The sequence below is a fragment of the Stenella coeruleoalba genome (assembly GCF_951394435.1).
Source record: "Stenella coeruleoalba genome assembly, chromosome: 12".
Classification (NCBI taxonomy): Eukaryota; Metazoa; Chordata; class Mammalia; order Artiodactyla; family Delphinidae; genus Stenella; species Stenella coeruleoalba.
In genome coordinates, this window is record NC_137158.1 from 12,729,844 (window position 1) to 12,756,616 (window position 26,773).

Here is a 26,773-nt window from a genome sequence, read left to right on the forward strand (position 1 = left end):
CATACTTTCCTTTTCTTCTTCAAATACTAAAATTTATTAGTCTATGATTCAACTTGAACATTTATACAATACATTAGGCTAACCTGAGAGATATTTTTGGTGTTGAAAGGTTTAAGAAAAAATTGACATTATATAATAGAATATAAATCTAATCTAATTTTTCAGTATTCCAAAAGAAGCTAGTCAGTTAAATGTCAGATTCACTGTGGTTGTTATCTTTTACTATAATAGCAGGAAAGGAACAAAAATATCTGAGGCAAGAGAAAAATTACATAGTATGTAAATAATACCAGTGCAGAATATTTTTTCTAAAGAAGTAGTATTTAAGGAAAATCTCACTGTACAAAGGGAAGAATCTCTTAAAGAAAATAATATTAAATCTGGTCATCTGCAAAGAATTCAAGAATTGCTTTCAAATGTCTATTTCATCATAGAAAACAGCTATAAAACAAAGATGAACAGCTCTTGTAGTGGAGCCTTGCAGACCTCCAGCCTCGTATAAATACCCTGCAAAGTCCCACACACCCGAGGTCACAGCCTCTTTCCTCCTTCCCACAGAAAGAAACAGAAGAAACACGTCTCTTTCTCATTTTCATTCAAGTCTTAATCATAATCCAAAGCTCTTATCTGCCATTAGTTTTTTCATTATTTTTCACTAATTGAGTCAACTAAATATTAAAGCATCTATTCTAGACAAAATACAAGGCCAACTCAAAGGAAAAAATAAAATTAAAATACAAATTCTACTATACTCTGAATTTGTGGGGATAAAGCAGGTCTACATATAAAATATATGGGCACCACAAATATATAAATACCAGATGAGCTCTAAAGAGAATAAGATCAAACACTAGAGCCATTGTACCGTAAAGGGTGAAAGTCTAGATTTTGAATCCAGCATTTTCATTTTCCTGCTTTGTAACTTTAATAGGTATTTAGTCTCAGCTTCCTTATCCTCAAAATGGGGATGACGATATCCCCATTTTGAATTTTTGAAATTCAAAAAGTAGTTGTAAGAATTAAATTGATTAACATATGCACCATGACTATCACAGTACCTAGAATAGGGTAGTCATAAACCAAAAGAATTGTCTTAGTCAAGGCTCTTTTGAGGGCAAGTTTCAGAGGAAAAAAAAAGGGTACTACCTTAAATGGGATTATCTCAAGGAAATCAAAAGAAGAAATTTCTTAGGAAGGAAGAAAGGACAAAAATCAAGACCTAGCCTCTGGAAGTCTCAGTAGCCATTCTCCCAGCTGTCTCTCTCCTCCTCTTTTCTTTTCTCCTCACATAGCCATAACACATACAAACCCACACTTTACAACCTGGAAAAATCTCCTAACCAACTGTCAGGCACCAGTTTAAATTTGATTTGTTCTACAAATTGTTCACAAATGCCCCAGAGCAGAATTAACTACTCTCCTTTCTATATTCCCATACACATTGTATTCTCATACATACATACATACATACATATGTAATACTCTGTGCAGGTCTGATCTCTTTAAAGGTGATCAGAGTGAAAACCTCAGAACACATGACTACAGAAACCACTCAGAACCAGTTTGATCTTTCCTAAAAATGGTTTCACCTAGCTGCCTCTTCCATTTCTTAAGTTCATAGCTCTTCCTTTTTGGCTTCTTGGATCAGGAATTCTGGAAGAGCATGGATGGGATGTTCTGAGTCAGTCTCTCTCTGAGTTGGTCAAATGTTGGCTGCAGCTGGGGCAGGTGACTGGCTGGGATCTATTTTTCTAAATGCAGTCTAAGAGCTTCTCCGTAAGGTCTCTCCGTGTGGGGTAGCTTGGGCTTCCCTGATGAATGGCTTCCCTGGGGCAACTGAGCGGCTTACAAGGCAGTTTAAGCCTCCAGTACTATTGTTGCATAACAAACTACCCCAAAACTTAGTGACAACAAAAAAATCATTAATTTATTCATGAATGGCTTCAAATTTCATGAATCTGAAATGTGAGCAGGACTAAGCACAGTATCACCTAAAGTCATTCAACTGGGGACTAGATGGTTAACTCTCAAGATGGCTTATTCACATGACTGACACACTGGTCTAGACTATTGGTGGATAACTCACCAACGAGTACGGAACGAAGCCCCATGTTGGCTTTTTCATAGGTTTCTTGGGCTTCCTCAGAGTGTGGTGTCTGGACTCCAAGAGCAAGTGTCCCACAAGAACAAGGGCATTTGTGGCATTTTTAAATCCAGCCTTAGAAACACATAATGTTAATAATACCACATCCTACTAATTATAAGCAAGCCCCAAACATGCCAAAATTCAAAAGAAAGGAATTAGGTTCTACCTCTTGATGAGATCATGTTAAGGTTCGAAAAGAACATGTGGAATAAGGAATTTTGTTAAGGACATTTTTGGGAAACAATCTTCCACAGCATATCCCTAAGAATATGGAAAATCTTATCTGAAAGCTTTGGGGCTGTGTGTGTTTAAAAATTCAGAATTTTCTACCTTTTAGAAAGGTAACATGGTATCTGAATGCTTCCTATATAAAATCCCCAGCGTTAGGGAAGCAAATGTAATCAAGAAGAGTAATATTTTCCCACTGCAACAGTCATTCTAAGTAAAGTAAATAAACCTTGGAATGACATTATGTCAGCTCAGATCCTGTTTTGCCACCAAATATTTGCCACATATTTACAAAAAAAGAAAAACTTATTTTCAGAGCTTTTTGGGGGTTTTGACTTGTAAATAAATGATTATACAACAAAAATAATTTATAAGAAAAGATTAATGTCTTAGTGATACCTCATGGATACATATCTTTAAACACTGTATTTCTCTTTTTTTAATTATTTATTTTTTTAAGCCATACATCCTTCAAGTAGTACTAGTTTGTAATTTTTATATCTTGCTGTGATACATGGAAAGCAGAATATTAATTTAACATCTCAAGATTTCAAGATTTGGGGGAAAAAGGTTTCCAAAATCATGTTGACAACATCCAACTATGAAAACTGTCTTCTATCCAGAAGTAATAAAGAATATGAAGAAAAAACAATGGTGTTAGAGAAAGGTGGGGCTTTTCAACCACCAGTTGAATGTTTATTTGGCAACACAAATGTGGTTTGGAGGAAGCTCAGAGCCATTTGTTGTCCGCAGTGCTGAGAGACTATTGCTCCTGAGTTATTTAACACATTTAAATGTTTACTATGAACAGTTATCAAGGACAATCTAATAATAAATAATTATTGGATAACATTTCAGCTTTCCTCCATTGCCCCAGAGGCTCGTTCTACGATGGTGATCTTCAGCCTTGACTTAAACTAGGCATTGATTTTAATGCCCAAACTTCCAGCATCTGGCCAAAATGTGTATTGTGTTACCTCTTTGAACAGTTTAATCTGTAAAACCATTACTCCTTCATTAAAAAAAAAATTATCTTGACTACAAAAGCAAAATAAGAATGAATGAAATATTACTTGATCTTTAATAATTTTTATTTTTCAAAAGCAAGATGTATAGTACTCACTTTATAGTGTTGTATGTTTTTTAAATCAACTGTCCTTTAGATAATTAAGAAGGTAGCAGAATCATTGAATTTTAAAGCCTGGAACATTTTTATATAGTTAATCCAAACTGACTTTATACATGAGGCAACCAAAGCATAAAGCAGCTAGCAGATTTGCCCAAGGAAGTTTCTTTCATTGTTATAGAAATTTTCTCCACTATCTTTTTCTCAATAAACCCATTTAAAGTAAACCAAATGAATCTTTTCACAATAAAAGATAGCCGAAGCTTTGTTCCTGACTTCCACATATTTCCAGAAACCAAAAAAAAGGGGATTCCTTCCAAAACTTTTCTTCAGTAAAACCTTTCTTAACATCTCTTTTTAATAAAATAATTATTAATGATATGCATAGTTTTCCTGAAAAAGTAAGTGATTTCTCAAGTGATACTTTCACTCTGTTTAGTAACAAAGTATAATTAAGAAAAAAGCACCTGGGGACTTCCCTGGTGGTCCAGTGGTTAAGAATCCGCCTGCCAATGCAGGGGACACAGGTTCGAGCCCTGGTCAGGGAAGATCCCACATGCCACAGGGCAACTAAGCCCGTGAGCCACAATTACTGAGGCTGCGCTCTAGAGCCCACGAGCCACAACTACTGAGCCTGTGAGCCACAACTACTGAAGCCCGTGCGCCTATAGCCCGTGCTCCTCAACAAGAGAAGCACCGCAATGAGAAGTCCGCCCACTGCAGCGAAGAGTAGACCCTGCTCGCTGCAACTAGAGAAAGGCTGCTCACAGCAACAAAGACCCAGCACAGTCAAAAAAGAAAGAAAGAAAAAGGCAGCTGAATAAACTGTGTGATGTTTGAAGGTTAAACAGTATCAACAAAAATGCACATAAAAGATTTTTAGTTTCTTTTTTTCCAAAATTAACCTAAAGGTTTTGTGCAGTTTGGATCTGACATAATTCAGTAGAGTACGAATAACAAGCCAAACTACATTTACTCTTTCTTTTCTTGAAATCTAACTGAGAAAGTTTATAACCATCATCACACTTAACACCCCTGAGGAATGCTTTCTGGGTGAACACAGCTTGACTTTCATTTTGATAAAATAGCTGATGTACCTGAATTCAAAATTTATAATAATCCAATCCAGTTTCAGCATTTTTTCCAGAAAGGTTTTTACATGCTATATTTTTCTGGAAAATATGAACTATAAGTCATGTGTTCACCTTTCTCAACTTCATTTCGTCCTTTTCCCGCTGCTTCATTCCTCAGAAAGAGAAAATAAAATAAAACTGATGTGACACTTTTAATATTAACCTCAGCTATGTCTGCAAGAATACAGTGATGTGATTTTTGTTTTGAGGTTTCTTTTTTTTCCTTTTGGAATGTGGAACGTTAGGTCATGCCTCAACTTTGTCCAGACTTAACCACCCCTCCTCTACTTTATATGTCTTGCTGGACCCACAGAGTCTGAGAATGGGACAGAGGACGCTTCCACATCTGGAAATGGGACGGGGAACCGATTATATCTATTTTTAAATCTTCAACATTTTTGTAGTAGCTGAAACCTGGAAACTGGACTTGAATTATCTCATTGTTGGCCCTCATCTAATACCCACTTATCCTTTCCCGCATGTGGTCGCTTGGAGATTTCTCCTGCCATTTCTGCAATGTTGTCAGAGGCCATCACTTCTTCATTCATTCCCCAACCACTCGCCACCTCAATACTCTAACTAAATGATAACCTACTGGCTGGAAAGAGTTAAGATAGCTTTCTAAAGGCCAAACTAAATTCCATTCAGTAAAGCAATTGGATGGTATCTTTGTGAGTTTGAATAGTTAAATAACGTCCACAGGAATGGAGACTAACAAAATCCAATAGAGCAGACTAACAAAGAGACTGGAGCCTCACACTCTGGGGAGGGGAGTTGAGTTTTTGTCCCTTTAAATAACATTGATACACGAGAAATAAGCTGAATATGCTACAGCCACTCCATTTCCAGATGTACTCCCAATGGGTTCTCCATCCGAGATTCAGTGTAACTGAGTACGTGCTAACTGAGTACTTCCTGCAGGAGAGGCTCTGTGTTTACTACTCCTCTCTGTCAGACTCTGTAATAAGAAATGGGTCCCATGCAACCTCCTTCCTTGACGGGCTCATAGTTTAATAGGGAAGAGAGGCACTGACAACTCTATTAGAAAAGGGTTGACCTGGAAATATAGCCAGAATGAGTTGGGACCCCAGCAAAGGGACACCAATCCAGCCTGAAGATAGAAGTGAATAGTTTCCGGAGAGAGATACCTGGTAGATGACAGTGGGTGGATAACAAGAAGGGTGGGAGATGAGAGGAGGTGCTTTTAGGCAAGGGGAACAACACAGATGAAAGCATGTAACAAAGCACAGTACGTTAAGGAACGACAAATTGTTTGGTGTGCTGGGAGCACATAAGAAGGTGTGAGCTGATACGGGCTGGGGAGATAATAGCACGAGATAGTATCATGAAGGGTCTTCTATTCCTAGTCTACAGAATGTGGATTTTATCTACAGGCAATGAGGAGCCATTGAATCAGTGCATGATTTAGCCAGGGGAAAGAAGAGATTTTTCATTAAAAGAATTCTCGAAGTAGGATGCTGAGTTAGAGTTGTAAACTAAAGCAGTGGTCCTGGAAATGAGAAAGAAATTTGGAAGCTGTTTGGAAGTGCTCTATCACTCTTGATTACAGGGTATTTGGGAAAAGAAGCAAGTTAGGGAGGGAAATAATGTGAGAGGAATAATAGAAGCAAGTTAGGGAGTGTTTTGACGTAGGTAAGTTTGAGGTGCCTGAGAGACATCCAGGAAAAAATGGAAATAATTATACATGTATACACCAATAATGCAGCTCAGGAAAGAGTTTTGGGCTAGAAAGTGATATCATGAGCTCCTGAACAAAGCTCACATGTCACAAAAATATTCAAAAGATAAACAAAGCACAGGTAAGTGAGAAGTTAACCCAGGGATGCTCCTTCCCTGAAACTTTCACTCATGAAGGCATTTGTTCAACCCCATCTCTTGGAGGCTGCTGAGGGATAGACTCTCTGCTGGGGCTTTTAAAGATGAGTGGAATCCAGCTTCTGCCCTCAAGTGCTCACAGTGGGGGGAAGGTTCTTAAATGGGAACAAACAGTAGAGTGTGAAGAATAAGTAACAGAGGCACACTACAGTGGTTGTTTAGGACATAATTTGTTTTTCCTAGGAGACAGAGTCATAAGGAGACAGTGTCACAGAAAGCTTCACATAGTAAGAGTGACATATAAGAAAAGTCTTGAATATCTTTAAATGTAAATTAAATGAAGAAGAAGAGAGTATTATAGCACAGAGTTTAAAGTTCCACATAGTAAGACTCTCTAGAGTTCAGTAGTGCTAGACACAGACCAGAGTTTCCAAAAAAAAAAAAAAAAAAAAAAAAGGAAGAATGGCTAAAGATGATTTAAGGCTTAGTTTTTTATGTTTGTTTGCTTATTTTGAGTTTTCATTTTCAAATAATGATGGATTAGATTAAGCCATGGTTTCTCAAAATCAGCATTATTGAAATGTTGGACCAGATAATTCTTACTGTGAGGGCTGCCCTGTGTGCTATAGGATGTTCATCAGTAGCCCTAGCCTTTACCCACTACATACCAGTAGCACCCTTACTCTCATTTATGACAACCAGAAATGTCTCCAGACAGTGCAAACATCCCCTGGGGGAAAAAAAAACCCTTGAGAACCACTGGGTTAAGTTATTTGTACTTTCAATTTCCCACATCACACAAAAAAGACAATAGTTAAAAGGTCCATATGCCTTTTCTTCATTCTTAGTACCTAAGTGTTTACCCATGCAACAAAATTATACTCATATTTGAATCAGGGATCACCGGAATCGTAATTTCCCAGCCTCTGAACAGGATTCAACTTATACTTCTGCTCTCCTCTGATTATCACTAAGTGATTAAATTGAGCAATACCTATGCCTTCTGGTCTCCTGTTTATTTCTATTATGTTTTCCTTTTTATTTCCATAGCAAATGTTACTTAACATTACTACAGTACCTTATAGTGTTCAGAGTTCTTCCACAAAGAGAAACGATTAGGCATGTTCCGTGGTTGTGAAGACAGGGAGTTTGGAAGTCTGCTATTGGCAAATCTTGGAAATGAGAAAAAATAAAGAAGTAGACATAGTAACTAAGGAAATAAGCTCTACTGGGAAACAGGAGGGAGAAAGAGCAGGAAGGAGGGAAGGAAAGGGGACTCCTTAATAGACACAATCTCTTTTCTCTCCCTTCTGAGAAGCCCATTAAGCCTTCAGAAACAGAATGATTCATTTTTATATACACTTGATATTCTGTAAAAGTCCATAATTACATTAACAATGAAAACATCATGGATGCATTGGAATAGTGCTAAGGCCTCCCAGGTTCAATACCCTACAAATCATTTGACAGAAAACAAACACAGGGCAGTCATGCAACCAGGTCACCACGTAAATAGGTTCCATCCCCATCTGCTCAAACTTTTGACACATTTAAGCCTCAATATCCTTTCATCCAAGAAATTTTCAGAAATGTTTTATTTTAAGAAGAGCCAAAGGAAAACCTCTTTGCATTTCAAATACCTTATTTAGACACTGAGTAGCTAATGTTTTATTTAGAAAAATGAGTAATCATCCTGCAAGACTTATAAAATGCTTATGAGAGGAAAAAAAGACCTTTAAGTTGGAAAATTCCTCTCGAAGGAATTCTAAATGTTGCAAAGAACATACTGGACCAATTTTTTTTTTAATTCTCTTTGCATCAGCGTGTATAATTCACATCTGGGTTGCAACACAGAGGCTGAGACTGTTTACAGATCATCATTATCAGAGACAGAAAAATGTAACTCTAGTGAAGCGGGGTCCGGGGTGACTGAAATCACCAGCAGATCTCCCCGAAGGAAGCCCTTGAATCTGGCCTCCCCTGCAAGCCAGAGAAGTGGAGCCAGACCATGAAAACATTTTTGTGTAGATACATGCTACCCCCCGCAGAGGACTCCCTGGAAGGACCAAGACTTCTTGGTGGTTAGCGCTTTCCCATCATTTCTGTCCCCTTCAACCAGTCTGCTTCTGGACCAACTTTACAAGGTTGGATAAGATAAATGTTTTCTGTTAGCCCCCATGTGAGCTGGAGAAAGTGTACTCCAATCCTTCCACTGAAATGAAGAATTTACAGCTTCCTACCAGTAGTTTGGGTTTACGTACTGGGCCTCAAGGCAAGATTTCTGTGACAGCTTCAACTGCCCCACAGACTGTTCGCTCTACAGATCCTCTGACTGGTCCTCCTTGAAACCCGGTCTTGCTTAACAGAGAGTCCTTCCAAATCCAGTGCCTGAGCAAAACAGGGCCAGACTGGGAGGCCCAGGGGTACCCTGGGTGGATTAGAAGCAACAGAAGAAAACAGGGAGTAAGGGGAGGATGTAAGAGAATCCAAACAGCTAAACATCCTTTTCAGTTGTTTTAAATGCCCTTCTTCCTCCCTCCAGACCCCCAGGAGGAAGGATTGTATTAATTTGTTGCCTTTCCTTTTGATCAAATGCTCTAGAGCTCAGCTGCCACAGATAGTAAAATAAATCAATGTCTAGAATCCTGCCAGAAGGGAGGTGCTGCTGCAGAGAGTGTGAGGAACCAGAAGTGAGTATAACAGCCATGTTGCCTACCAAGAAGCTGCCCTCCCTGGGTGGGTCCCCAGCCCTGGATGAGGCAGCTTATTTGCTTTTATATCCGTGGTTTCCACAAAGGTATGATCCTGATCATTGTTATATCTGTGAAGAACAAACTAAAAAGGTTTTTCTCTCAGTAAATGAGCTCCCCAGTAAGGAATAGAAGAAGGTCTTCTCAATGAACCTTCTACATAGCATCAAGAATCCAAGGACAACTCTCCATGGACTAAGTTGCCAATCCTATGATCAACTTCAGGCATGAGAATGGACACCATCATTTGTTGTCCAAATGAAATGCAAACCTCAGAATATTTTAAAGGATATCAGTATTTCTTGGGAAAATAAAGTATTAACAGAAAATACTTAATAAATTCATGATGAAGTTTTATTTGCTTATAAAGCTTATGTTCGATTTTTTAAAATCTGGTATTTATCCTTTCTTCTACAGTTATAACTTGACCCTATTTGTCAAACACCAGATGTTTAAAAAATTATTTCTGCTAATATTGTGCGTTTAAAAATTGTATCTCATTAAAGTTCTCATTTGCTTTTTTTCTCAGTATTAGCACTGAGATCATGATTTTTCTTTTCATATGTTTGAGTCATTTCTATTTCTTTTTCTCTCTGGTCACATGCTTTGTGCATTTTATTGTGGTTTCTCTGACCTTCTTTTTAAAATCAATTTGTAAAAGCTATTCATATAGCAAGGAAATTAACCAGTTAGCTGTCTTATGAATATGAAATTACTTTTTTTCTGTCATGTTATCTGTTTTGACTTTTTATAGTATATATGCCATATACAATCTTTTTTTTTCTGACACCACTTTTCTTTCTAGAGGTATAATGGTATATACTATTTCTGGGTTGTGATTATATGTTCTTATCTGTTTCTTTAAAAAGTATTTGAAGGCGGGAACTATATTCATCTTTACAGCCTCAACACAGTGTCTGGTACATATTGGATGCTCAATGAATGTTTCAGTTCCCTCATGGTAGAGGTTTTGTCTATTTTGTTCACTAGCTTGTACCTAGGACCTAACCAGAGACTGCTTCTAGGTCTCAAAAAGTCTTTGCCAAATGAATGCATGAATGAATAACTCAAATAATGTTCTGGGAGAAACATTAATTCAGGCATCATTATTTTTTGTCTTTAGAGAAGAAATTCAGATTTTTAAATATAATACAGTGTTATCAACTGTAGTCACCATGTTTTTACATTAGATCCTCAGAAGTTATTCACCTTATAGCTGAAAGTTTTTACCCATTTCCAACCTCTCCCTATTTGTCCCTTCCCCCAGCCCCTGGCAACCACTTTCAACTCTCTATTTCTAAGGGTTTGACTTTTTAGTTAGATTCCATATATAAGTAATACTGTGCAGTATCTGTCTTTCTCTGTCCGGCTTATTTCACTTAGTATAATGTCCTCAAGTGCCATCCATGTTGTCACAAAAGGCAGAATTTCCTTCTTCTTAATGGTTGAGTAATATTCCACATCTTTTTTATCCATTCATCTGTTAACAGACACTGAGGTTATTTCCATATCTAGGCAGTTGTGAATAATGCTGCAACCAACGTGAAAGTGCAGTCATCACTTCGATATCCTGCTTTCATTTCCTTTGGATATACACCCAGAAGTTGGATTTTTGGATCATATAGTAGTACTATTTTTAACTTTTTGAGGAACCTCCATACTGTTTTCCACAGTGGCTGCACCCATTAACAATCCCACCAACAGTGTACTAGGGTTCCCTTTTCTCCACATCTTTACCAATATTTGTTATTTACTGACATGAAATGCCACCTTCACCATATACAAAATTCCCACGTGAATATTCAGTTTGGTTCCATGGATCTATTTGTGTTTTCACGGATCAATGTTGTTTTATTCATTCAGATGCTCAAACTTTCCTGAGCATCTACTAAGTGCCAGGCATTGTTCTGTTTCAGGCACTAAAGATACAGCCTTTGGAGGGTTTTGAGCAAGGGAATTATATGATATGCTTTTTGCATTAAAAAATTATGATGAGAAATGTATTGAGAATAATTACAGGTTGAAGGTGTAGAAAAAGGGCAACCAGTTTAGGAGGTGAACAACAATGGTAGCTTAGAGCTAAATGGTAGAGGTGAAGTTGGAAAGAAGTGGTAATAGTATGGATGTATTTTGAAGGTAAAACCAATCAGATTGACTATCAGATTGGAGGCTGAGTGTGAAAGAAAGAGAAACATGGAAGATAAGATTTTTTAACAAAAAAACAGAGCAAATGGAATTGCTATTAAGTAAATTGGGAAGAGTATGAAAGAAACAGGCTTGGGGGAAGTATCAGGATTGTTAAGAATTCTTGTGCATTCCACATCTGCACCACAGATGGGCAAGTTAAAATAGCAAAAGCTAGAACCAATGACTATTTTGCTCCAAAGATTATAAAATTCGTTAGAGCTGTTCACAAACATTCCAGTTTTCTTTCCAGGCATCTGGTAGTCTAACAATTCCCCATCCAATTTGAAGTTAGGTATAGCCAAGTAACTAGCTGTAGTCAATGAATGCTAGTTACACGGAGCCTTCATCAACTAGAGGCTCCATCAGTCTGAGTCCCTGAACATCCACAAGGAAAAAAGTTCTTCTATTATCCTGTGTTGGACATGTAGCTGGAGGAGGAAATAAACTTTGTTGGGTTAAGCCACTGAAGTTTTAGGGATGTTTGTTACTACAGCATATTCTAGCTAGCACTACGTAGCATATTCTTACTGATACAGAAGTTAGCACGTAGTGTGACGTGCAGTCATGATATATAACATAAAACCACAAATACATAGCATTGCTTAGTAATCAGGTGATGGGCAGCTAGGAAACTGTTACTGGAAGCTGAAAAGATGAGGATTAATGCTGCATACCAATGATATTTTTGGTAAAACTGTTGCCTGAAATAACTTGGAGGGAAGATAATATGTAGAGAGAATCTGTAGCTTTAGTGAAAGACATAAGAAAATAATGTTACTGTTGTGTGCTGGTTGCTGTTAGCTTCGTTTGATAAAGTATTATGAGGAATAGATGAGTTCAGAAAAGAATTGGCTAGCTTCATGCAGAAGTAAAAGCAAATAAACTGGAATAGATAAAATCCACAAATCAAAAAGCTGCAAGAGGCTACTACTTCTCCTTTCTCAATTTGTACAAGAAAGAATTAAGGATGCCTTAGAATGATAGAGACCAGTTAGAACGCATGGAGGATAAAATCAAGGCTGTGGCTTTCAAACTCATTGTTAAAACCTCTGAATTGATTAAGGAGACAGAACAGCAAGGTACAGCTAAAGGTTTAATGCTTATTTCTTCCAACTGGAAACAGGGTTTAGGGAAAGAAGATAAAAGCTTCATACACTCTTAATTAAGTCAAGTGGAGACAGGAGAACTTCAGCAAAATGAATTAGTATGTCTAAAACGAACTGGTTACTGGCAAATATAACTGAATGGAATCTAAAAGATATGGTGCTTGCTATTTTCAACAGTTACATTACCACAGAAACCATATATGGGAACTGAAAAAGGGTGGTGACTGTTCAAGACTTAAAATGATCTCAGGTGTCCACAGGTATGAAGCAGATTGATAAAACTGCTCAGTACTCAATGACAGACAAACTTCCCAGTATCTGTTTTGATTATATACCTAACTTCAAAGAATAATGGAAAAGAAAGAACACTCTAGAGTGACAGATTCAAAAGCCATGGGGAACAGTGGACCAGGAAGCTCTCCCAGTGAGCAGAGTTGGGGTCTAAATCAAGGAATGTTCCTCACTGTCTGGATTTCAGAATCACTATGGACCTGAAGCTGCTTTGTGTCTCCAGTTCTTCCCTCTTTCTAAATGGGAATGTTGATTTTTCTTGTCCTATTTCTCTCCCACCACTTTGTAATGGGTGTGTGGGAGGTAGGTAATTTGTCTATCACATTCACAGGTCTTCAGAATAACAGCGGCCATGTCTAGACCTGGTAAAAACACTCTGCAGCATCACTCAGAGATTTTGGACTTGGGGCTGAATGCAATACCTGGATGGAACTTTTGGGTAAGAGGTAGCCAACTATTTGAGGATCAGAAAGGTAGACTACAGTGGTCATTGGCTGATAAAAACTGACTAGAAGTGAGATAAGCCACTTCCAGACGGAAACTTTAAGAATGTAGGATTCCCTCACATTCCCTTTTTCCTCCATCTGTCAGTATAAAAGTACATAAGGGAGTGGGTAAGTGCAACTCCTCCAAGTGTCAGGAAGGAGAACAGAAACCCCGATGAGCAGCCCTAACGACCACCAGAGTCTGCCTGTTCTCAGAGAAGAACAGTTATCCCTGAGGTATTCTAGTCTCAGCCTCCTTTCTGCAAGTAAAAGGGAAGTAAAGGAGCAGACCCTGCCCACTCCCATTCCAAATCTACTGGCAGAGAGGACGAGCTAAGTTTTCAGTCAGAAAGGAGACTAGAGTTTTAAAATCGACTCACTTTAAATCATCCAAAGTGACCCCAATTCTAATCTGCCCAAGATGTTGTCCAAGATACAACAAAGAGAAATTCATCTGAGCTTGGTCCCAGTCAGTGACTACAGGAAAACTGGATGGTTTCGTGTTCATTCCCCACTGAGTTCAGACTGCTTGAGAAACCAGTTACAGCTGTGACCCCGTCGGAGCCCTGTTGTGCAAAGATAAACGTGGACTCTCAAAACGACGGATGTGGGAAATACCAGTGAATGTGACAGAACTGAGTTTGAAAGCATGTACAGAATGCTTTAAATCTCCTAAGAAAGTGTAGAGTAATACTCAAAAAGTTTAGAAAGGAAAAATAGCTGAGAACAATCTTAAGAGTTTGCCTAAGAGGTGGATTTCTCTGTCATTACTAGAGAAACACCAAAAATAGAGGAGTATAGAAATTGATTTGTGAAGTCTCTGTCTCAGATCCTGAATTTCCAAACAGGAAACATCTTCATAAATAAGAAGTGCCCACGATGACCTGGATGCCAGAGTCCTGGGGTATGAAAACACTCCCATGGTCCCTCACTTAAACATACCACCCAAGACAGCAGCTAACACACTGAAACAGGCAGTGGGGAGAAGCTGTATTTCCTCTGATGCAAAAAGTAAGTTATCAATAACTGAGTTTATTTTCCAGGAAAAGAATTCCCACCCTTTAGGGCTGTAGTGAATTTGAATGACTGTCTCACTAATGAAAACAGATGCCCCGATGTGTTGAATACCAGAGATCAGAGCATGTCAGTTGTTTGAATGAATGCCAGGAGGCCAGTTGAACAGGTGTGTGTGTAGATACACACTACAATGTGGACGGATTGGAGGGGTTCTAGCCACGGTCCCTTTAGACTCAGGAAATGTGGATGGTCTCTTAAAAACAAGTACAGCAGGACAATTTTCAGCCACTTGCTTTGCTCTGAGATCAATTTGACTAAACCCTGACACATCTCTCATTTTTTTCAACTACCGATGCCATTATAGAAAAAAGCAGAGGAAGGCCGCGATGGCCCGCATCCAATATTTGAGAAACAGGCGTCAAATGGATGATTTCAGGGGAACTGGCCTAAGCTGTAACCAGCTAAAGTGGACAAGACATTATCAGAGCAGCTGAAAGCTCAGTCAGCTGCTTCGTCAGCTGTTGGGAAGCCTGGGGTCAGCACCTTTCCTGAGACCCCTTCCAAAACACACTGGCAGATAAGATAGCTCATACCTACCAGCGGGCAGACCTGTCAGTCCGCTTGCTTGTGACTAGTCAGTGTGACTAGTCGGGCAACAGGCAAAGGCCCAGGGTTTGCAGGAGAAGGACTGAGCCCACAGTGAGGCTAAGGACCACACCGCACAACCACAACAAGGGGGTTGAGAAGTGCAACTGCCCGTTGGTTAGCTTTACGTGTGGGCAGGGTGAGTGGACTGGAACGAGCTGCACCCACCAATCTGAAAACAAGGGCATAGGCATCCCGTGAAAGCAAAAGCAGGCTTGGTGGAGCTTGAAAACCACAAACCAGGTGGGGAGGGAGAATGTCCTGGTCCCCCAAGAAACCAGTCTCTGACCCAGGTAGGCAAGAGAAAAAAACCTGACATTACACCTGGTGATGGACACGCAGTAGAAAAGGGATGGGCTGCGAAGTGGCAATGCCAGCCTCTCCTGGGCCCAGGAAGGACCTGCAAAGTCCACAGCCTGGATCCTTCTCTCTCAGGGACCTCCGTAGAAATAGAAACATGAAATTTTTGAGATTCTCAGTTAGAGATTCTGGTTGGAAGATCAGCCCAACTTTCAGCTCAAAATTAAATCCTACATGGCTTCCTTTAAGGCAAAGGCAGCTTCTCACTGGCTGATGAAGCTGTCTATAACCATGGGAAAGTGAGGGGCTCAGAGGGTCCTGGCCCAAGTTTTCTGACCAGTTAAGACCCTGGAACTTTTGCCAAAGCCTCTGGCAGAATAGAATCTTCTCATAAAAGCAGAACTACAGTTACATTTCCCACCAATAAAGCACGGAGCCTGGAAGCCAGGTTATATTTGAGTAACAAAATATATTAAAATGTGACTTTTTTCCACCTGAGTTTCATGGAGCAAATTCAAATCTAAATACATATATTAGATAGATAGGACTCCAATCAAGAGCTACTCTTTTATACAAAAATATTTTTTGTATTATTGGAAAACATGGATAAAAAAGAGAAGGAATATCTGCATGATTTTGCCACTAAAACTTCAGGTCATTAGTGACTAGTGGGTATATGACTTCAACCAAAAGAGTCATTCTAATGAGTCAGACAGCATTATGTACCTCTTGGAACAAACAGCCTTGGAGTTGTTCGAGGTTTGATATAGTTGCTGTTATTACTCCCAGTCTCATAATTTTTTTATTGAAGTATAGTTGATGTCCAATATCGTGTTAGTTTCAGGTGTACAGCACAGCGATTCAGTTATACATACATAAATGTATACTCTTTTTCAGATTCTTTTCCCTTATAGGTTATTACAAGGTATTGAGTGTAGTTCCCTGGGCTATACAGCAGGTCCTTGTTGGTTATCTATTTTATATATAGTAGTGTGAATATATTCTCTCTCCCCCCACCTTCCTTTTCCCTTTGGTAACCATAAGTTTGTTTTCTGTGTCTGTGAGTCTCTTTCTGTTTTTGGAATAAGTTCATTTGTATCTTTTTTTAAGATTCCACACATAAGTGATATCATATGATATTTGTCTTTCTCTATCTGGCTTACTTCACTTAGTATGATAAGCACTAGGTCCACCCATTTTGCTACAAATGACATCATTTCATTCTTTTTTATGGTTGAGTAATATTCCATTGTGTGTGTGTGTGTGTGTGTGTGTGTGTGTGTGTGTATACCACAGTCCCATAATTTAAATACCATCTACATATTCTAATGATTTCAAAGTTTATATTTTCATCCTACACTCACTTCTAAGCTCCATGCATTCAACTGCCTGCTTTATACCTCCGCCTGATGCTTGCAAATCACACTTGGTTTGCACATCTCCTCCTCCAGTCGCGCTCTCCACCTTAACTGGTGCCGCTTCCATCACCCAGTCTCTCAAGCAGGGATTCTGAGAGTCACTCTTGATAGTGCCTCATCACTCAGTCTTCATTTTTTTAAAAAAATCCATCCCAATTACTGTCAGTTCTACACACAAAATAGATTTCGAACTCAGCCACTTTTCACGAGTTCCACTGCCTCACGCTAATCCCTAGTCCCAGCCTCCATCATCCCTCCTCTGGGCCACCACTGCCCAGCCTCCTCTTTTGCCTCCTTTTCTTCTCCTGCTGCTCTCAATGTTATGTCTCTATCATCCAGTTTTCTCCTGCCACATGAGGTCTTCTTTCAGTTCTTCTTGCAGCACTGACACTGTGGAAAATGAAAATGCCCATGGAACTCCAACCTCAATCTAGGATCACAAGATCCCTTCCTTCCCAATGTTTCTTTCAAGTTTGCTTAAAAATGTAAAACATGAAAAAAATTGTACATGATTTTGAAGACCTCAAACATTGCAGTTCAACAGAGCAGACTTCTTTTTCCTACCAACCAAGACTTTCCTTCCTTCTAATGCCAATTTATGCTCAAATACCGTTTTTCCCCTAACAACCTGAAGTGTGAAAACATACGCTTTCCTCTGTTCACACCGTGTCCGTAGCACATCCTGTAAAATTCCATCCTTCAGCAGTTAACTTATAGCTGTAGAATGATTATAGGTCTTAAAATGAAAGTTCGAGGGCTCAAGGAAAATAGTGGGTTCCTACTGTAAATATATCATGAGGCCAAACATTTCAGAAAATATTTGAGTTCCATAAACTTGCCTTTCTTAAAGGAGTCTTTGGAGAGCTATTGCTTTTTTCGTTTCCATTTAAAAATATGAAGTTTGTGCAATGATCATTTCCCCTAGGTTTGTAAATGGAGGCAAGTTGTACTTGGCTCTCCAAGAAAGATCACAAAGCCTAGCCTTTCAGGATACTCTGGAAAAATGAACCATTTTTAAAGCAGTTTCTGCACTGTTGGGATAAATTGCAGTACTGAATTCAGTGTATGCCTCAGTCTGGAAAAAAAAGTTTTTAAACCCACAATAAACTTTTTTGTTTAATATGAGTATGATCCCAAAGTAGATAAGGTGGCACTGTTCAGTAGCTAAAAGTTAGATGGCAAAATGTACTGTAGCCAAGCCATTTCTGTATGGATCCCATAACCTCAGAAAACAGTGCAGTGAATGAAGTGGGTATGAATATCCCATATTCTGTCAAAACCTATAATAATGAAGGGAGTAAGGAGAATAAAACTTATAATTTTAGTGCAGGTGGATTCAATTAGGGGAAAAAATGTTTTTTGGATCCAGAAATTGCAGAGGCATAATAAGTATCTTTTGAATGAAATAAAAGAGGCAGATAGTCTTTTATTAATAGCAATGAGCATACCTAACTGAAGGGATAACCAGAAGAGAAGATGACAGAAAACAAATCACCAGACCTGGAAGTCCGTTGTAGCAGAGTGGTTGACACTGTGTGACTTATTTCAAGGGGCGACTGATAACTGGAGACGGGTTTCTCTTCTATGGGACTTTGGCATCACTCGGTCTCTCCCTCGTCTGTTTCCGAATGTAAAGGTTGTGTGAGATAATGTCCAATGGCAACGTTTGCATGAACAGGCTGTACCATGTCCCTAAGAAAGAATCACACCTGTGCAACTTCCCACAGGCTTTAAAATGCCAGAAAGTACTAAGTGGCCTTTCCAAAGGATAACGGTATTCTATATCTGGAATCCCAGATGCATTTTGTTAAAGAAATACTGAGTTCAGAACTGAAAATTGATATGGATGATTCAGGGAGGGTTGTTTTGTTTTGTTTTGTTTTGTAGCATTAAAAGTAACCCTAGATCATGCTGAATAATGGGAAGGTGGAGAAAGATCAAAGTCTGACAAGTAGAAGAATGACTGGGCTAATTGTTATGTTGTCTTGATGAAACAGTATGCAGCTACTGAAGATGATAATTATGAAAATGAAACATTAAAACCATTATAATTTAATCGTCATTGATAAGAACACAACATTGATTACAATCGTGGTAAAATATTTTTTGCACAAGGGCTAGAAGGGAGTATAACACATGAAAGTTATGTTTGGATGGTTGCATGATGGATTTTTAAAAATTTTTAGATTAATTTTAATATTGTTTTATAAATTTTAAAACAATTCCTGACTACCAAGTTTATTATACTCTGTATGTCTAATATGAAAATAGAAATTTAAAATTCGAAATTAAGCAATTTTTATCTTCATTAAAGAGGTACAAGAGCATAACATTCGGCTGGTTCAAAGCCTAGCTCGGCCCCTAGATAAGGGGGTTAACTTTAGATAAGTTAACCTTTCTGCACCTCAATTCTCTCCTCCACAAAATGGAAATACTAACTCCTCATGACTATTGTCAAAACTAAATTAGATAATTCATAAAAAGACTTAGCAGAGTACTTGGCACGTAGGAAATGACAACTACTATTGTGAATATACAAAATATAAAGCTCATTTATATTCATGTTTGTATTACATATATGTTTATGTATGTAAGGGCACTTAGCACATGCCCGTCACATACACTCAGTACGAAGGAGCGATAACATGATACTCATATAGCTACATCTATGAGCACATAGTATATGCCAAGAATTCTGCTAAGAATCTTTTTTTGTTTGTTTTTGTTTTGTTTTTCGGTACGCGGGCCTCTCACTGTTGTGACCTCTCTCGTTGCGGAGCACAGGTTCCCGATGCGCAGGCTCAGCGGCCATGGCTTAGGGGCCCAGCCACTCCGCGGCATGCGGGATCCTCCCAGACCAGGGCACGATCCCGCGTCCCCTGCATCGGCAGGCAGACTCTCAACCACTGCGCCACCAGGGAAGCCCCACTGCTAAGAATCTTAAACACATATATTATGCACTGTATGTGACATGTTATATGTTCTGTACTATAGCATCTCATTCTTACAAATATTCTGAGGGTGGGGAATTATTATCCCCATTCTACAGATAAGGAAATGGAGGCTCAAAAAGCTTAAATAACTTCCCCAAGATCACAGAACTGCTAAATGCCATAGCTAGACAAGAACAAGGTTAGCTGACACCAAATACAAACTCTTCCCTGCTGGCCATACTGCTTTCAATAAACGAGAAATAAGATATACTTAGCTCATATTTCAGCCCAATAGATGCATCAATGGTCTGGTGACACTCAGTAAAACGGAGGTGCAAGTCAATCTCCTGGGAGTGTAAAGTCCTGTTGTGAAGACCGTGACTTTTCTTGTTGCTAAGAATCCTGGTCCTTCTGACTTCAGCTGCACCCAGCAAAGGCTGTGGGCCACGCTAATTTGAGAAATGAGGACGAGGGGTGTGAGGTCATCCCAAACTGGTGTTAAGGGAAAACAATTCCCCATTAGCAAGATGTACAAAGAAAGTCTTTCTCTGCAGATATGTCATCTTAACTATTAACACTGTTAAAGAATTTTTTTGTTTTGGGGGGTTTTGTTTTGTTTTGTTTTTACCTTTGGAACTCCTTTAAGTTTCTAATGTGCTACTATGAAACCTGGATCCCCAAGAGAAGGATTTAACATGCAGTATTTCCAAGACTCTTTTTCTCCCTAGAACCCTTTGTTCTGGGAGCTCCAATTAATACCTTCTGGAATGAGTGTCCCTAGCAGCCCATTTCGGGGATGCTGATCGAGCAGAATAAGCCATGGCCTGGCATCAGGAGATGGAGTCTGGGTCCCAGCCCTCCACATATATCCAAGTGATCTTAGGCAACTGCCGTGAGCGTCGGTTCTCGCCTATAAGATTAGGAGATGGTATCTAAAATGCTATGAGTGGTACAGAATGTCTTTCTCTGTCAACTTCTGGAAAAAATCAACCCACACAATTACTCCACACCAGTGTGGCTCTTAATTCCATCCTTCCATGTGGTTGAGAACTGGTTGATACAGGAACAAGTGTTAAAAAGATTGAAGCCCACATTGTTTGTTCTCAGCATAATACAGGAGGAATGTAAGAATTATAAAGCTAATAATGGAAAACTTAACAACCTAACAGGGCTCAGGAAAAATATTCTTCTGCCAGGCAACACACTGATGCCATGCTCAGAAAGCAATCCCAAGTGTTTTTACTGTGGAATTTCTCTCTTTGCCTACCCAACCCTACCGCCCACCACTCTCCAATACCCCCTCCCCTCCAGCCAAGCCAATGTCTCAGGTAAACAAAGCTCACCACACCTAAAATGCTTACTCCCTTCCCATAATGCTCTATTCTTTTGCCCAAAACAGTGCCTCCCACCTGACATGTGGTGCCTTCCTTGATTCAGGAGATTCTGAGCTTCTTGAGAATAAGAACTCTGTCTTCTTGAATTTCCAGTTCCTCACATAATACTAGGCATATTGTAAAGACCAAATGATAACACCAGCTTATCATGTTCTCTCCAATCGCTAACGCCTTTTCTACTTCTGTAAGCATACAGATAAGCATTTAAAACTATAATCTGCCACATATAATCATTTTTTCCATATTTTTCATGGCTGCCTGTGATATCTCTTCAGTAGGTTATAAGAGACTTATTCCTGCAGGTCATAATACCAAGAAAATTATTAGGCAAGTAGAAAGTATTCCTTGAATACTTGGGATTGTCTAGTTGATTGTAGCCTTTTTCTAAGAACCATTATAATATTAATAATATTGCTAGACTGTGATTAGCACTTGACACATATTATTTCCTTTATCCCTCATACTTAACTTTGACATAAGTAACATCATCCCCATTTGTACATAAGAAAAATAAGACTAATGTAGTTAAGTGATTTTCTCAAGGTCATGCAGCTACTAAAATAAGATGTCTATAAAATCTGTTGTCAACTGGGATACATCTGAACATGAGCAAAAACACAAAGTCATTAAAGTTATAGGACTTTTTGAAATATTTATTGAGAGTTGGTTTTATTACATTAGTAAACCTACTAAATAATTTTATTCAAAATTTTTCAAAATTATAATTGTTTTAAAATAAAAATAAAGCAAATTGAAAAAATTCATGACTAACTGAACATTAAAAATAACATAAATTAATAATTAGTTATGATACATATTTCAATATCTAAAATTGTTTTATAGTATCTTTTGAGGAATTTTATTTTCATGATAGTTTTATTATTTTTACATTTTTCATAAAGTTTCCTGAAATCTTCAGAATTGCACTTTTGATAAGTAGATATAAAATTATAACACTTTCAATGGAATTTTGCCTATGAAACATACTTTTTATTAATTAAGAAAAATACTTTCTAAAGGTTTTGAGGTACTCAGAAAAATGTCTGCTAAAGGAAGTCTATCCTCATTTCTATTTTCCTCATCTTTTTTGTTTGGGAACAGATCAATTTTGTAGGCCAAGTAATTTCATTCAACGTTGTCTATTCAAAGAATGTTTCCTTTTAAGGAAAGTTCTTAATATAAGTTGATTTATTACCCCTTAAATACTTTTCCAAACACAGACCCTGCAAAATTATAGGTAGGCACTCTCATTCCACTGCAATTCCAATATATAATAAATATTTGTCCAATTAAAATAGGAGTTCCACCAGAAGGTTCTTCCCATGAGTCAAGATATTCCAAAATACAAGTACAGAGTTTATAAATCATCTTTTTTTCAGCTTTACTGGGGTATAATTGACCTATGAGATTGTAAGATATTTAAAGTGTACCTTGTGGGGCTTCCCTGGTGGCGCAGTGGTTGAGAGTGTGCCTACTGATGCAGGGGACGCAGGTTCGTGCCCCGGTCTGGGAAGATCCCACATGCCACGGAGCGGCTGGGCCCGTGAGCCATGGCCGCTGAGCCTGCACGTCCGGAGCCTGTGCTCCACAATGGGAGAGGCCACAACAGTGAGAGGCCAACGTACCACCAAAAAAAAAAAAAAAAAAGTGTACCTTGTGGTGATTTGCTATAAGTACACATTGTGAAAGAATTCCCCTTATCTAGTTAATTAACATGTCCATCACATCACATCTTTCTGTGTGTGTGAACATTTAAGTTTTACTCTCTTAGCAAATTTTGATTATACAATACAGTGTTATAAAATATACTCACCATATTTTATAGGAGATCTGAGGACCTTATTCATCTTATAGGTGAAAATCATAGTAACTTTTTAACCAACTTTTTCCTATTTTCCTCACTCCCTAACCCTTGGCAACCACTTTTCTACTCTGTTTCTATGAGTTTTGACTTTTATTTTTGATTCCACATGTAAGTGATACCGTGCATGACTTGTCTTTCTCTGTTTGGCTTATTTCACTTAGTATAATTTGTCCAATTAAAATAGGAGGGTCCATCTATGTTGTCAACAAAGGGCAGGATTTTCTTCTTTGTCATGGCTGAATAACATTCCATGGTGTGTGTGTGTGTGTGTGTGTGTGTGTGTGTGTGTATGTGTGTGTGTGTATAATACCACATCTTTATCCATTCATCCATCAGTTATTGACATATCTTGGCTATTGTGATTAATGCTGCAATGAACATGGAAGTACAGATATCTCTTTAATATCTTGCTTTCATTTCCTTTGGATATATACCCAGAAGTGGAACTGCTGGATTGTATGGTAGTTCTATTTTTAATTTTTTGAAGAATCTCCGTACTGTTCTCCACAGTGGCTGCACCAACTTACATTCCCCCCAATAGTGCACAAGGGTCCCCTTTTCTCCACAGCTTTCCCGGCACTTGTTATCTCTTGTCTTTTTTGATGAGAGACATTCCAGCAGGTGTGAGGTGATATCTCATTACGGTTTTGCTTTGCATTTCCCTGACGATTAGTGAGGTTGATTATTTTTAGATAATTGTCTCTTCATCCAGGCAATAAGTTTCTAAAAAGCAGGAATTTCTAATTATTAAAATTTGTCTTTCTAGTTACTACTTTATCATCTCTTTTTACTTCAATTAAATAATTAAGTCGGCCCTTTTCTAAAAAGTAGAATTTTTTTAATTAAAAAATTTTCGACTCAGAGGTTTCTATAGATAGGAACAAAGCTATGCCTTGGAGCAAAAGCTCATCACCAACACATAGTGTTAGTGCTTGTAGCAGGTTGTTACAGAACTGGCCATTGTGGATTTTATTAGTCAATGTGTTTTCTCTATAGGTGATTAAATTTTAACTATCTTCCAAACATTAGGGACTTTATAAGGTCCTGGAAGTGCAAACACACAGTGAGAATGTTGAAAGTATTATTAAAAGGCATAAAATTACAAGAGAAATAAAAATAGAAGAAATAAAAATGAAAGTGGAGAAAAAGTGACCAATGTTGTACCCCATACAGGATGAGTTGTTTGACAATGGAAATATTTGTGAAGAATAAAGAAGAAACTATGCATGCAAGAGTTGCATGGCGCCTGAGCAGTGACATTAAGCCAAATAATTCAAACGTGAGTTCCATGAGGACAGAGAGCCTGTCTGATGTTTCAGCTTTGTCCACTGTGCCTGGCACATGTGCTGCAAATATTTGTTGAATAAGTTAATTAATCAACCAATCAACCAAAGACAAGGAAATGTAATTGGCCAAATAAAGACATTTTAGGGTATATTTAGAGAATCAGCGTCCATGTTTCTTAAAGACTGAAGGGAAAACTTAAATGCTGAGCCTGATAGAAGCGCTATCACCCACAGATTATGACCACCCAGGAATAATTCAGTGGGTTCACGACCCTTTAAAGTCATCAGAAGCAGAGAGTGTGTGGCAAGGTAGTGTCACTTCCAAGGAGCTTCCTGCCTCAGTGGTGTCACCATCTAGAAAAATAACTGATTTTTTAAAAGATGCCTGAAGAAAGTTGTCAGCCAGAATTATAGGACTGCACTGGTTTACAAATGAGCAAAGAAAATGCATCTACCCTTCCTCACAAGTCCCCATTAGGAAGAGAGTGAGATCCTAACCTTGCAGACTAGTGGCATCTCAACATCTTCCAGTACAAGGGACAATTTTCTGTGACTCTGTCTCTTTTGAATAAAGGCTTAATCATTCACACTTCCTCCCCTCTCCACACTCACCTTCAAGATCGATCTGGGTTAAGGCAGGAGGTGTAGGAGGTCCACATGCCTTCATTGCGGGAAAGGAGCGGCAATCCTTGTCTCCTCCATCTGGGGGGATTTCTGCTCTCCATGGTGCTGTCCCCAGTCAACCTGGTCATTTGTACCCTGCTGGCCTCCAGGCAGCTGTGTTCTCTTTTCTGCATATCTTGATGACTAGGCCTACTTTAGCTTTCACCTGCACTTGGGTCTCCTATGAGGTCTGCTTGTGACTTCTATTCCATCCTGCCTCAACAAGTCTGCCTTTCTCCAGTCCTGGTGAAACATCCAGTCACCTCTGCTATGATAAACCCTCTGGCAAGTTCACCAGTCAAATTCTTAAATATATTCCACTTCATCCAGAGAGCATGTCAGAATTTCTGGACCCTTTCCATGACAACACAGTCCAAGGTCAGCTTGATACAAACAAGCTTGTTTTTCCAGACATCTTTTGCTGCTACTGCTACTCTAATGGGAACCACTATTATCCCTCTGCCATGTTGTTTTTGAGGCCACACACTAAGACAAACTCTTTCTAGGGTTCCAAAAGGGGAGTGGCCTAACATTCCTCGGCATTGGGTTTTTCCCTTAAACTAAACGACACAATCTGTTCCCTAAGATTTGAGCCTAGAGTTAGAAGTTTTGTCACTTATCTAATCTCCATCTACCCCTTTCCACAATCCCTGGGAGAAACTGTTGGCTTCCTACTCCCTCTTCCTTTCTGGGTGAAACTTTGTCTATATCTTACCCTACTTCTTTCAGAGAAAAGACTGCTGGTCTCCATCTTAATGGCAAAAAGTTATCCTTTCTTTACAATGGGAAAATTTTGTGATCTAAATCAGGCAACTAAAGATATTCATAAATAAGGGCTTAATATCCAAAATATACCAAAAATTCATACAACTCGATAGAAAGAAAAAACAGATTAAAAATGGGCAGAGGACTTGAAGAGACATTCTTCTGAAAGAAGGCATACAGATGGCCAAGAGGCCCATGAAAAGATGCTCAACATCACTAATCATCAGGGAAATGCAAATCAAAACCACAATGAGATACCACTTCCTAGCTGTCAGAATGGCTAGTATCAAAAAGACAACAAATAAGTGTTAGTAAGGATGTGGAGGGAAGGGAACCCTTGTGCACCTTTGGGGGGAATGTAAATTAGTGCAGCTACTGTGGAGAACAGTGTGCAGGTTCCTCAAAAACTTAAAAATAGAACTACTGGGACTTCCCTGGTGGCGCAGTGGTTAAGAATCCGCCTGCCAATGCAGGGGACACGGGCTCGAGCCCTGGTCCGGGAAGATTCCACATGCCGCAGAGCAACTAAGCCCGTGCGCCACAACTACTGAGCCTGCGTTCTAGAGCCCGCGAGCCACAACTACTGAAGCCCGCGTGCCTAGAGCCCCTGCTGCTCAACAAGAGAAGCCACCGCAATGAGAAGCCCGTGCACCGCAACGAAGAGTAGCCCTGACTCGCCGCAACTAGAGAAAGCCTGCGTGCAGTAATGAAGACCCAACACAGCCAATTAATTAATTAATTAATTAATTTTTAAAAAGTAGAACTACCATATGATCCAGCAATTCCACTTCTAGGTATTTTTCCTGAAGAAAATGAAAACACCAATTCCAAAAGATATGTACACCCCTATGTTCATTGAGCATTATTTACAATAGCCAAGATATGGAAGCAACATAAGTGCTCATTGATAGATGAATGGGTAAAGGATATGTGAGATATCTATATATAGATAGATATATAGATAGCTATATATATACAATAGAATATATATATCTTATATATAATAGATAATATATATAATGCATAATAGAATATTATTCAACCATAAAAAAGACTGAAATCTTGCCTTTTGTGACAACATGGACAGACCTTGAGGGCATTAATCTAAGTGAAATAAGTCAGGCAGAGTAAGACAAATACCATATGATTTCCCTTATACACGGAACCTAAAAAACAAAACAAAAGAGCAACCATAACAAG

The 26,773-nt window shown here is 38.8% G+C and overlaps 1 pseudogene across 1 annotated transcript in view; it reads right to left on the bottom strand.

Annotated features, from left to right (window-relative positions):
* LOC307195228 (nuclear pore complex protein Nup50-like) overlaps positions 1-24,812 on the bottom strand; it is a 61,160-nt pseudogene extending 36,348 nt beyond the window's left edge. Inside the window, exon 1 of the transcript in view lies at positions 24,758-24,812. The product of the transcript in view is annotated as a nuclear pore complex protein Nup50-like (transcript). The remainder of the gene's footprint in view (positions 1-24,757) is intronic.
* Between the last annotated feature and the right edge of the window lie 1,961 nt (positions 24,813-26,773).